Raw genomic sequence first — 9,004 nt, forward strand, 5'->3', positions numbered from 1 at the left:
CCATTGTATCCCTCTCTCTAAATCCCCACCTAGTTCTACTATGGTCCAGGCTGACTGCTGAGTCCCTGAATATGAGTCCCCTGGATGGCTCGGATCTTAACTGAGGAAACAGCAGAACCATGATGCTCTCAGACTAAGCCCTCAGCCAAGATCAAAAGGCAGCACTGCTTGGCAAGTGAAAAAGCATAGCACTGTGGGCCAGTGGCTGCCATCTCCATCCTTGGACTTCAGAAGTCCTTTCTAGAAGCTTGACCCTCCTTCCTTTGTGGAACTGCTCAGTTGGCACATCCCGGCAGAGAGGGGCTGCCTGCAGTGCATAGGCCATTTGTTGCTGAGAAACAAACAAATGAGAAAACACTTTAGAACCTGTTTTACTACATTCAATTTTGGCCCAGTCAACACATCTCTTCGATTCACAAGGAGAAAAAATTATCTCTTTTAGCAAAGGGCCACAGTAGGCTGTGAACTGCAAATGTGATACATTTTAACAACAGTGGGAATTGAATTCCACTTTAAAATCTGTATTTAGCTCTGTCTGGTGTGGCTCAATGGATTGAATGCAGCCTGCAAACCAAAGGGTCATTGGTTCGATTCCCAGTCAGGGCAAGTGCCTGGGTTGTGGGCCAGGTCCCCAGAGGCAGGTGTGAGAGGCAAACACACTTTCGTGTTTCTCTCCCTCTCTCCCTCCCTTCTCCTGTGTGTAAAAATAAGTAAAGTCTTAAAAATAAATAAATAAATTATAGATTCATGAGAAAGGGGCTAAGTACACATATTGTAATTTTGTTTTAAAAAGACCCACTGAAGGGAATGACTTGTTTGACCAGGTAACAACATCATGGATGGTAGAAAAAATTTCAGAGAAGGGGAAGAAAATCAAGGGTTACTTACTAGCAGATTTGCCTCTTATATTTTTAGGTGAAAATAGCAGGAAAAAGACAGATTGGGCATTTCTTTAAAAACATTTATGGAGTAGAAGAAACTTTAGTGATGGGCTGATTTCCCTTTACAAGAGCTAGCTGAGATGGTTGTTGTAAGCATGCTGATTAAATAGGAGACAGTGGTGGGAGAAATTTTATGGGAAGTCTGCCATGAATGAAAGTCCTGCTACCTCTGACCCTCATAAAAGATGAGAGTCAATCCTTGGCTGCTATTGCTCAGTGGATTGAGCACTAGCCTGCAAACCAAAATGTTGCTGGTTTGATTCCCAGTCAGGGCACATGCCTGGGTTGTGGGCCAGGTCCCCAGCTGGGGAGTCCGAGAGACAACCACCCATTGACTCTGCCTCTCCCTCTTTTCTCCTTCTTTTCCCATAAACAATAAATAAATAAAATCTTTTTTTAAGTGAGTGTCAATTTGCTGGGTAAACTTCAGAAGAAAATTCAGATAAAGTTAAACAGGGATAATTCTTAGTTAAAAGTAGTTGAAGTGTATCATTTCTTTTATATTTTGCTTTAAATACATTTTGTTTGTATCCCCAAAATTTAGAATAAAGCCTTGTACACAGTAGATGTTTAACAAATATCTATAGATGGACTGAATAAATGTTTTCTCTTTTCAAAAATAGCTGAACTTAAATGATTAGTGTTTAGTCAGCATTTATGTTATTTAAATGAGATGTTATTTAAAAAGCACGGATGGGCACTGTTGCTGCTGTCTCCCTCCCTGTGCGATCCTTTGGCCTTTTGCTGCTTCTGTATTGCCAAGATGTTGCTTTCTAACAAGCTGACTTTGGATAAGCTGGACGTGAAGGGGAAGTGGGTCATCATGAGAGTGGATTTCAAGGTTCCTATGAAGAACAACCAGATAACAAGCAACCAGTGTATCAAGGCTGCAATTCCAAGCATCAAATTTTGCTTGGACAATGGAGAGTTATTCACATGAGCCACCTGGGTTGGCCTGATGGTGTCCCCATGCCTGACAAGTACTCCTAGGAGCCAGCTGCTGTAGAGCTCAAATCTCTGTTGAGTGAGGATGTTCTGTTCTTAAGGACTGTGTGGGCCCTGGAGAAACCTTGTGCTGACCCAAGCTGCCAGCTCTGTCATCCTGCTGGAGAACCTTCACTTTCATGTGGAAGAATAAGGGAAGGGAAAAGATGCTTCTGGGAACAAGGTTGAAGCCAAACCAACTAAAATAGAAGCTTTCTGAGCCTCATTTTCCAAGCTAGGGGATGTTTATGTCAACGATGTGTTTGGCACCTCTCACTGAGCCCATATCTCTGTGGTGGGAGTCAGTTGGCCACAGAAAGCTAGAAGTTCTTTGATGAAGAAGGAACTGAAGTACTTTGGCAAAGCCTTGGAAAGCCCAGAGCAACCCTTCCTAGACATCCTGGGTGGAGCTAAAGTTGGAGACAAGATCCAGCTGATCAAAAACATGTTGGACAAAGTCAATGAGATGATTATTGGTGGTGGAATGGCTTTTACCTTCCTTAAGGTGCGCAACAACATGGAGATTGGCACTTCTCTGTTTGATGAAGAGGGAGCCAAGATCGTCAAAGATCTGATGTCCAAAGCTGAGGAGAATGGTGTGAAGATTACTTTGCTGGGTGATTTTGTCATTGCTGACAAGTTTGATGAGAATGACAAGACTGGCCAAGCCACTGTGGCTGCTGGCATACCTGCTGGCGTACCTGCTGGCTTGGGTTTGGACTGTGGTCCTGAGAGCAGCAAGAAATAGGCCAAGGCTGTAGCTAGGGCCAAGCAGACTGTGTGGAATGGACCTGTGGGCATATTTGAATGGGAAGCTTGTGGCTGAGAGAACAAAGGCCTCATGGACAAGGTGGTGAAAGCCACTTCCAGTGGCTACATCACCATCATAGGTGGTGGAGACACTGCCACCTGCTGTTCGAGATGGAAGACAAAGTCAGCCATGTCAGCCCTGGGGGTACTGCCAGTTTGGAGCTCCTGGAAGGTAAAATCCTTCCTGGGGTGGATGCTCTCAGCAATGTTTAGTACTTTTGCTGCCTTTTGGTTCCTGTGTGCATCCTCTAACTCCACTCAATGCTTTCCAAATCTCTAGTTGGTATTGGCTACAGTCTTCCCCCCTGGCAAGATCCAGATAGTGGCCAAGAGATGCAGCCCAGGAACACGTAACACAGCTGCACAGCAGCACACCTTCACTGCACCCTGGATCTGACCACATTCTTCAGGATCCCATTTGTATTTCCTAGTGGCTAAACCACTGTGCATGCTAGAGTGCATATATTTATATTTTGCCTGTTAACCTGTTAGCTTAATCCTCTTCTTGGAGTAGCTTACCTGATTAGTATTGTCATTGTTTTGCTACTCGGCATGAAAACAAGATAAAATTCTAGTTGTAGGGAGGGAGGGAGATAAAGTTGGAGGTCTATTAAATAAATAATAGAAGTATTCATTGAAACTCAAAAAACAATAAAAAGCATGGATGGATTAATTGTGCACTTTACATTTCATTTCTTTTAGCTATCCACAAGTCCTAAAGGTAATCTAAAAGAGCAGTACCTCAGTGAATACCATGCCCCTTGTGGAATCTATTTGAAGTGCAGGTGCAGCACCTAGGAGACCCTAAACTTTCCATTAGACCTAACCTGTGTGAGTGTCATCATTGTCACTCATGGTAACAGAAGTAGGATTTTAACAACTAGAAGAAACAGAAGCCAAACATGGAAGAGCTAAAGTTCAAGGAACAAGGAGTTCCTTGACAAAGAGCAAGAAGATCTGCCCTGGCTGGTATGGCTCAGTGGATTGAGCACTGGCCTGTGGACCAAAAGGTCGCAGGTTTGATTCCCAGTCAGAGCACATGCCTGGATTGTGAGCCAGGTCCCCAGCAGAGGGTGCATAAGAGGCAACCACACGTAGATGTTTCTCTCCCCCTCTTTCTCCCTCCCTTCCCCTCTGTCTAAAAATAAAATAAATCTTAAAAAAATTAAAATAGAAAAGCAAGAAGATCTGAGGCAAGAATAATGAAAAAACAACATTTGTGTGCATATATGTGTGACTCTTCCTTGGATATTATGGCCTTGATACCAGGACATGCTTCCAACATCTTGTCCATGTTCAAATGAGGATTCTTGGAGTGGATTATCAAGGGGGAAGTTCACATACAATGAGCTTCTAATTTAGTTTGTATTGAAGATGGTTAAGCCGTTCTACTAGATGTGTAGTGTTGTAGGTCATCATAGTTGGAACTTGCATTTCCCTAATACTTAATGATGCTTAACAGTGTTTATCTGCCTTCTGTATATCCTCTTTGGTAAAGTGTTTGTTCAGATATTTGGCCCATATTTCAATTGGCTTGTTTGTTTTATCACTATTGCTTTACTGTTGGTTTTCAGGGTACTTTATATATTCTGGATGCAAGTCTTTTGTTGGATATGTGCTTTGTAAACATTTCCTTCCATATTTATTTCTTCATTCTTTTAACAGGGTCTTTCTTAGAGCAAAAGATTTTTAATGTTGATGAAGTCCAATTTATCTTTTTTTTTTAACATATTGTGCTTTTGATGTCAAATCTAAGAACTCTTTACCTAACCTGGGGTTATGAAGGGTTTCTCCTATGTTTTTTACTAAAAGTTTTAGGTTTTATGTTTACATTTAGGTCTGTGACCCATTTTGACTTAATTTTTTCTCTTCTTTTTTAGTGTTCTGTTTTTGTTTATTTTTTTTAATTTGCAAGCAACAACTTGAAAAATTAAAAAAGAACATACTTGAGGGAAGATGCATTTTCAAGCAATGTCATAACAAGATTGAAAAGCAGTAACAGAGAGATGGATACAATTCTACCCTGACCTGCACTCCCAAGTGAAGGTCCCCAAGACTTTGAGGGGAGCCATGTGGTGGCAGGTCCTGACCACTAGGGATAAGCAGGAGAAGTAGATACAAGTAAGGATGTTAAGATGGCTGAGTGCAATTTGGGAGGTTTCAGGGTCTACCATGAAAATGCCTGTGCATCACTGTCATTCAAATTATCATGTGACATGATTCATGTGTAAATGCAGTGGTCATTTTTGTTGTTATTGGGCAAGGATCTCAGTAGCCTCACTAGTTACATGCTGCCTATTGGGCCTGCTTTATATCTGACAGAAGGATAATATAGTCTCTGACATTTCCTCGACACCCATCATGAGTTAATTTCTTTGAAAAAATTTTTTTAAAGATTTTATTCATTTATCTTTAGAGGGGAAGGGAAGGAGAGAGGGAGAGAAATATCAATGTATGGCTGCCTCCTGTGCATCCCCTGCTGAGAACTGGCCTGCACCCAGGCATGTGCCCTGACTGGGAATCGAACCGTGATCATCTGGTTCACAGGCCCACGCTCAATCCATTGAGCTACACCAGCCAGGGAGTGAATTGATTTCTTAATAAAATGAAGTTTTTATTAAGTGAAGTTTTCATCAAGGTTTATTTACTACATATGAATATCTGATTGTTCCCACATCATTTGTTGAAAAGACCATCCCTTCTCCATTGAATTGCTTTGCATCTTTGTCAAAAATCAACTGGCCAGGACTTCCAGTCAACATGGCAGCGTAGGTAAAGGTGATGCTCACATCCTCCCACAACCATATCAAAAAGGTACTAAGGTACCTTTACAACTAAGGTACAGAACAACCATCACTGAGAATTGCCTGAAATCTAGCTGAACAGAAGTCCTACAGCTATGGATTTAAAGAGGAAGCCACATCCAGACTGATAGGAGGGACAGAGATGTGTACCAGGCTGGTTCCGCACCCATGTGTGGCAGATACAAATCTGAAGGAATATCTTGGTTGTGGAGATCACCTTTGAGGAGCAAGAGGTCCCAGTCCCACACCAGCCTCCCCCCACTGCCCAGGGTTACAGTGCCAGTAATAGAAGCCCCCGTAACTTCTGGCTGTAAAAACCAGCAGGGATTGAGGCTGAGGAAGAAGGAAGCTTCTAGAGTCCCAGGCAGTTCCTTTTAAAGGGCCTGCACATGGACTTGCTTGGACTCATTTCCTCTGAGTTCCAGCACTAGGATAGCAGCTTGAAAGGCACGAGGGACATACAGGGAGTAACTGAAGTGTCTGTCATCAGGGTGGGAGCTGGGGGGTGGCTTTCTCCCAGATAAAAGTGCTGGAAGAGGCCATTGTTGCTTTGATAAGCCCTCCCCCAACAGAGCCAGCAGGAAGGCACCATAGCTGAGTCTCCACCAATCTGGCTATCACTGTTGGCACCACCCTAGTGTTTCCATGATAACCAACCCACCCAACTTGCAGGTCTACCCAGGGTATTTCCACTACCTTTACTATGTGAATGGCCTATCTTGGTTAATGCTTCAGACTTTCCTAAAATCTTTCAAACAAGCAGCGTTTGGCCTCAGCAAGCCCCCTGTATCTTCCATTAAGTGGCCCAAGGTCCAGCACTAGCATCAGCTGGCCATGTTTCACAGCTTGGACTCTCCTGGGCACCTTAAAGTCCAGCAAAAGGAACAGCCATCTGCTGATAACTTTGTAGCTCAAGCTAGGTGGTCCACAGCAGAACACAGATTGTGGCTGACCCCAGCCTGCATCTCCTGGGAGGCTTCTAAGGCAGTTCATCCAGTGGACAGCTTCAGACCACATTGAAGCACCATTCAAACACCTCAGCAAGCAGCAGAGCCCCACTGTAGTAAGTCCTGTTCTGTGGGGTGGGCCCTTGCACAGCTGATTCTCCACAGTGGTAGGAGGCAGTGCTTGTATCTGATTATAACTGAGGGTTGCATCCCATTGATGTGCCAACAGCAATTACAGCTCAACTACAACAGGAGGGTATACACAGCCCACACAGTGCCAGGGGTGCAAGTGGAGATCAGTGGTCCTGTGCCACTGGACCCTACAGGATACCGACTACATTAGGCCACTCTGCCAAGCCTGGGAGACATAGCAGTTCTACCTAATGTGTAGAAACAAACACAGGGAGCCTACCAAAACGAGGAGACAAAGAAAAAAACAGAACAGAACTCCAGAAAAATAACTAAGTAAAATGGAGACAAGCAATCTACTAGATGCAACATTCCAAATAGTGGTTATAAGGATTCTCAGTGAACTCAGGGGAAAAGTAGTTAAACTTAGAACTTCAACAGCATAGAAAAATGACATGGAAACCACAAAAGTGAATCAGGTGTAAATAAAGGATACATTAACTAAAAAGAAGAAAAATTTACAGGGAATCAACAATAGAGTAGATGAAGCCAAGAATCAAATCAGCAATTTGGAATATAAGGAAGCAGAAAACACCCAAACAGAACAGCAAAAAAGAAAAAAAATAAATGAAGATAGTGTAAGGAGACTTGGGGACAACTTCAAGTATACCAATATGTGCATCATAGTGGTGCCATAAGGAGAAGAGAGAGAACAAGAAATTGAAAACCTATTTGAAAAAGTGACAGAAAACTTCCCTAACCTGGTGAAGGAAATAGACAAACAAGTCCAGGAAGTACAAAGTGTCCCAAACAAGATGAACCCAAAGAGGCTCACACCAAGACACATCATAATTAAAATGCCAAAGGTTAAAGACAAAGAGAGAACCTTAGAAGCAGCAACAGAAAAGTAGTTACCTACAAGGCATCTCCCATAAGGCTGTCAGCTGGCTTCTCAAAAGAATCTTTGCAGGCCAGAAGAGAGTGGCAGGAAATATTCAAAGTGATGAAAAACAGGGACCTCTAACCAAGATTCCTCTACTCTGCAAAGCTATTATTTAGAATCAAAGGACATAAAAAGGGCTTCTCAGACAACAAAAAGCTAAAGGACTCTATCACCACCAAACCAGTATTAAAAGAAATGTTAAAGGGTCTTTTTAAAAAGAAGAAAAAATAAAAAATATGAATATAATGGCAATAAACACATATCTATTAACAAGTTAATCTTAAAAAAACAAATGAAGCAGAACAGAAATAGCTTCATAGATACAGAGAACATTTTGATGATTGTCAGACAGGAGAGAGGTTGGGAGGATGAGCAAAAAAGGTGAAGGGCTTAAGAAGTACAGATTGGCCCTGGCTGGCATAGCTCAGTGGATTGAGCATGAGCCTGCGAACCAGAGGATCTCGGTTTGATTCCCAGTCAGGGCACATGCCTGGGTTGCAGGCTGGTTCCCTGCAGGCCAACTCCCAGCAGGGGATGCACGAAAGGCAACCATACACTGATGTTTCTCTCCCTCTCTCCTTCCCCTCTAAAGATAAATAAATAATCTAAAATTTTTTTTTTAAAAAAGAAGTACAGATTGGTAGTTACAGAATAGTCATGGGGATGTCAAGTAGAGCATAGGCAGTATAGTCAAAAATATTCTAATAATTCTGTATGGTGCCAGAGTATGAGATTTATCAGAATGATTACTTAGTAAAGTTATATAATGTCTAAATCACTGGGGTGTACACCTGAAACTAACATTGTATGTCAACTGTAATTGAAAACTAAAAATGATTTAAATTTTAAAAAATAAAATAAAAATTAGCTGTGGCTGGTGTGGCTCAGCCTGTGAGTAGATGGCACTCAGTTGAGCGCCAGCCTGTGAATCAAAGGGTTGCCAGTTCGATTCCCAGTCAGAGCACATGTCTGGGTTGTGGGCTGGGTCCCCAGTGGGGGCATGTGAGAGGCAACCACAAATTGATGTTTCTCTTCTTCTCTTTCTTTCTCCCTTCCCCTCTTTAAAATATAAATAAATAAAATCTTTTTAAAAAAATAAAATAAAATAAGAAGTATGCTTTGTAATATATTACTGGATTTGATTTGCTTGTATTTTGTTAAGGATTTTTGCATTTATATTCATGAAGAGTATTGGCTCATAGCTTTTATTTATACTGTTTTCTAAATTATTTTATTGTTGTTCAATTACAGTTGTCTGCATTTACCCCCCACCCCAGCCAAACCCACCTCTATCTGTACTGTTTTTGTTTGGCTTTGGTATCAGCAGGGTTTGGCCTCATCAGTGACTTGGCAAGTGTTTCTTCCTCTGTCATTTTCTGGATAAGAATGTGTAGACTTTGTGATATATATTCTTTCTTTATTTTTTAAAGATTTATTTATTTATTT

General features: G+C 41.9%; 1 pseudogene; it reads left to right on the plus strand.

Annotated features, from left to right (window-relative positions):
• The first annotated feature begins 1,689 nt into the window (after positions 1 to 1,689).
• On the plus strand, positions 1,690 to 3,278 carry LOC118996730 (phosphoglycerate kinase 1-like; annotated as a pseudogene).
• Positions 3,279 to 9,004: the final 5,726 nt, after the last annotated feature.

Source organism: Sturnira hondurensis, unplaced genomic scaffold, assembly GCF_014824575.4.
Source record: "Sturnira hondurensis isolate 20B ecotype Veracruz unplaced genomic scaffold, ASM1482457v3 Scaffold0011568, whole genome shotgun sequence".
In the NCBI taxonomy this organism is placed as follows: domain Eukaryota; kingdom Metazoa; phylum Chordata; class Mammalia; order Chiroptera; family Phyllostomidae; genus Sturnira; species Sturnira hondurensis.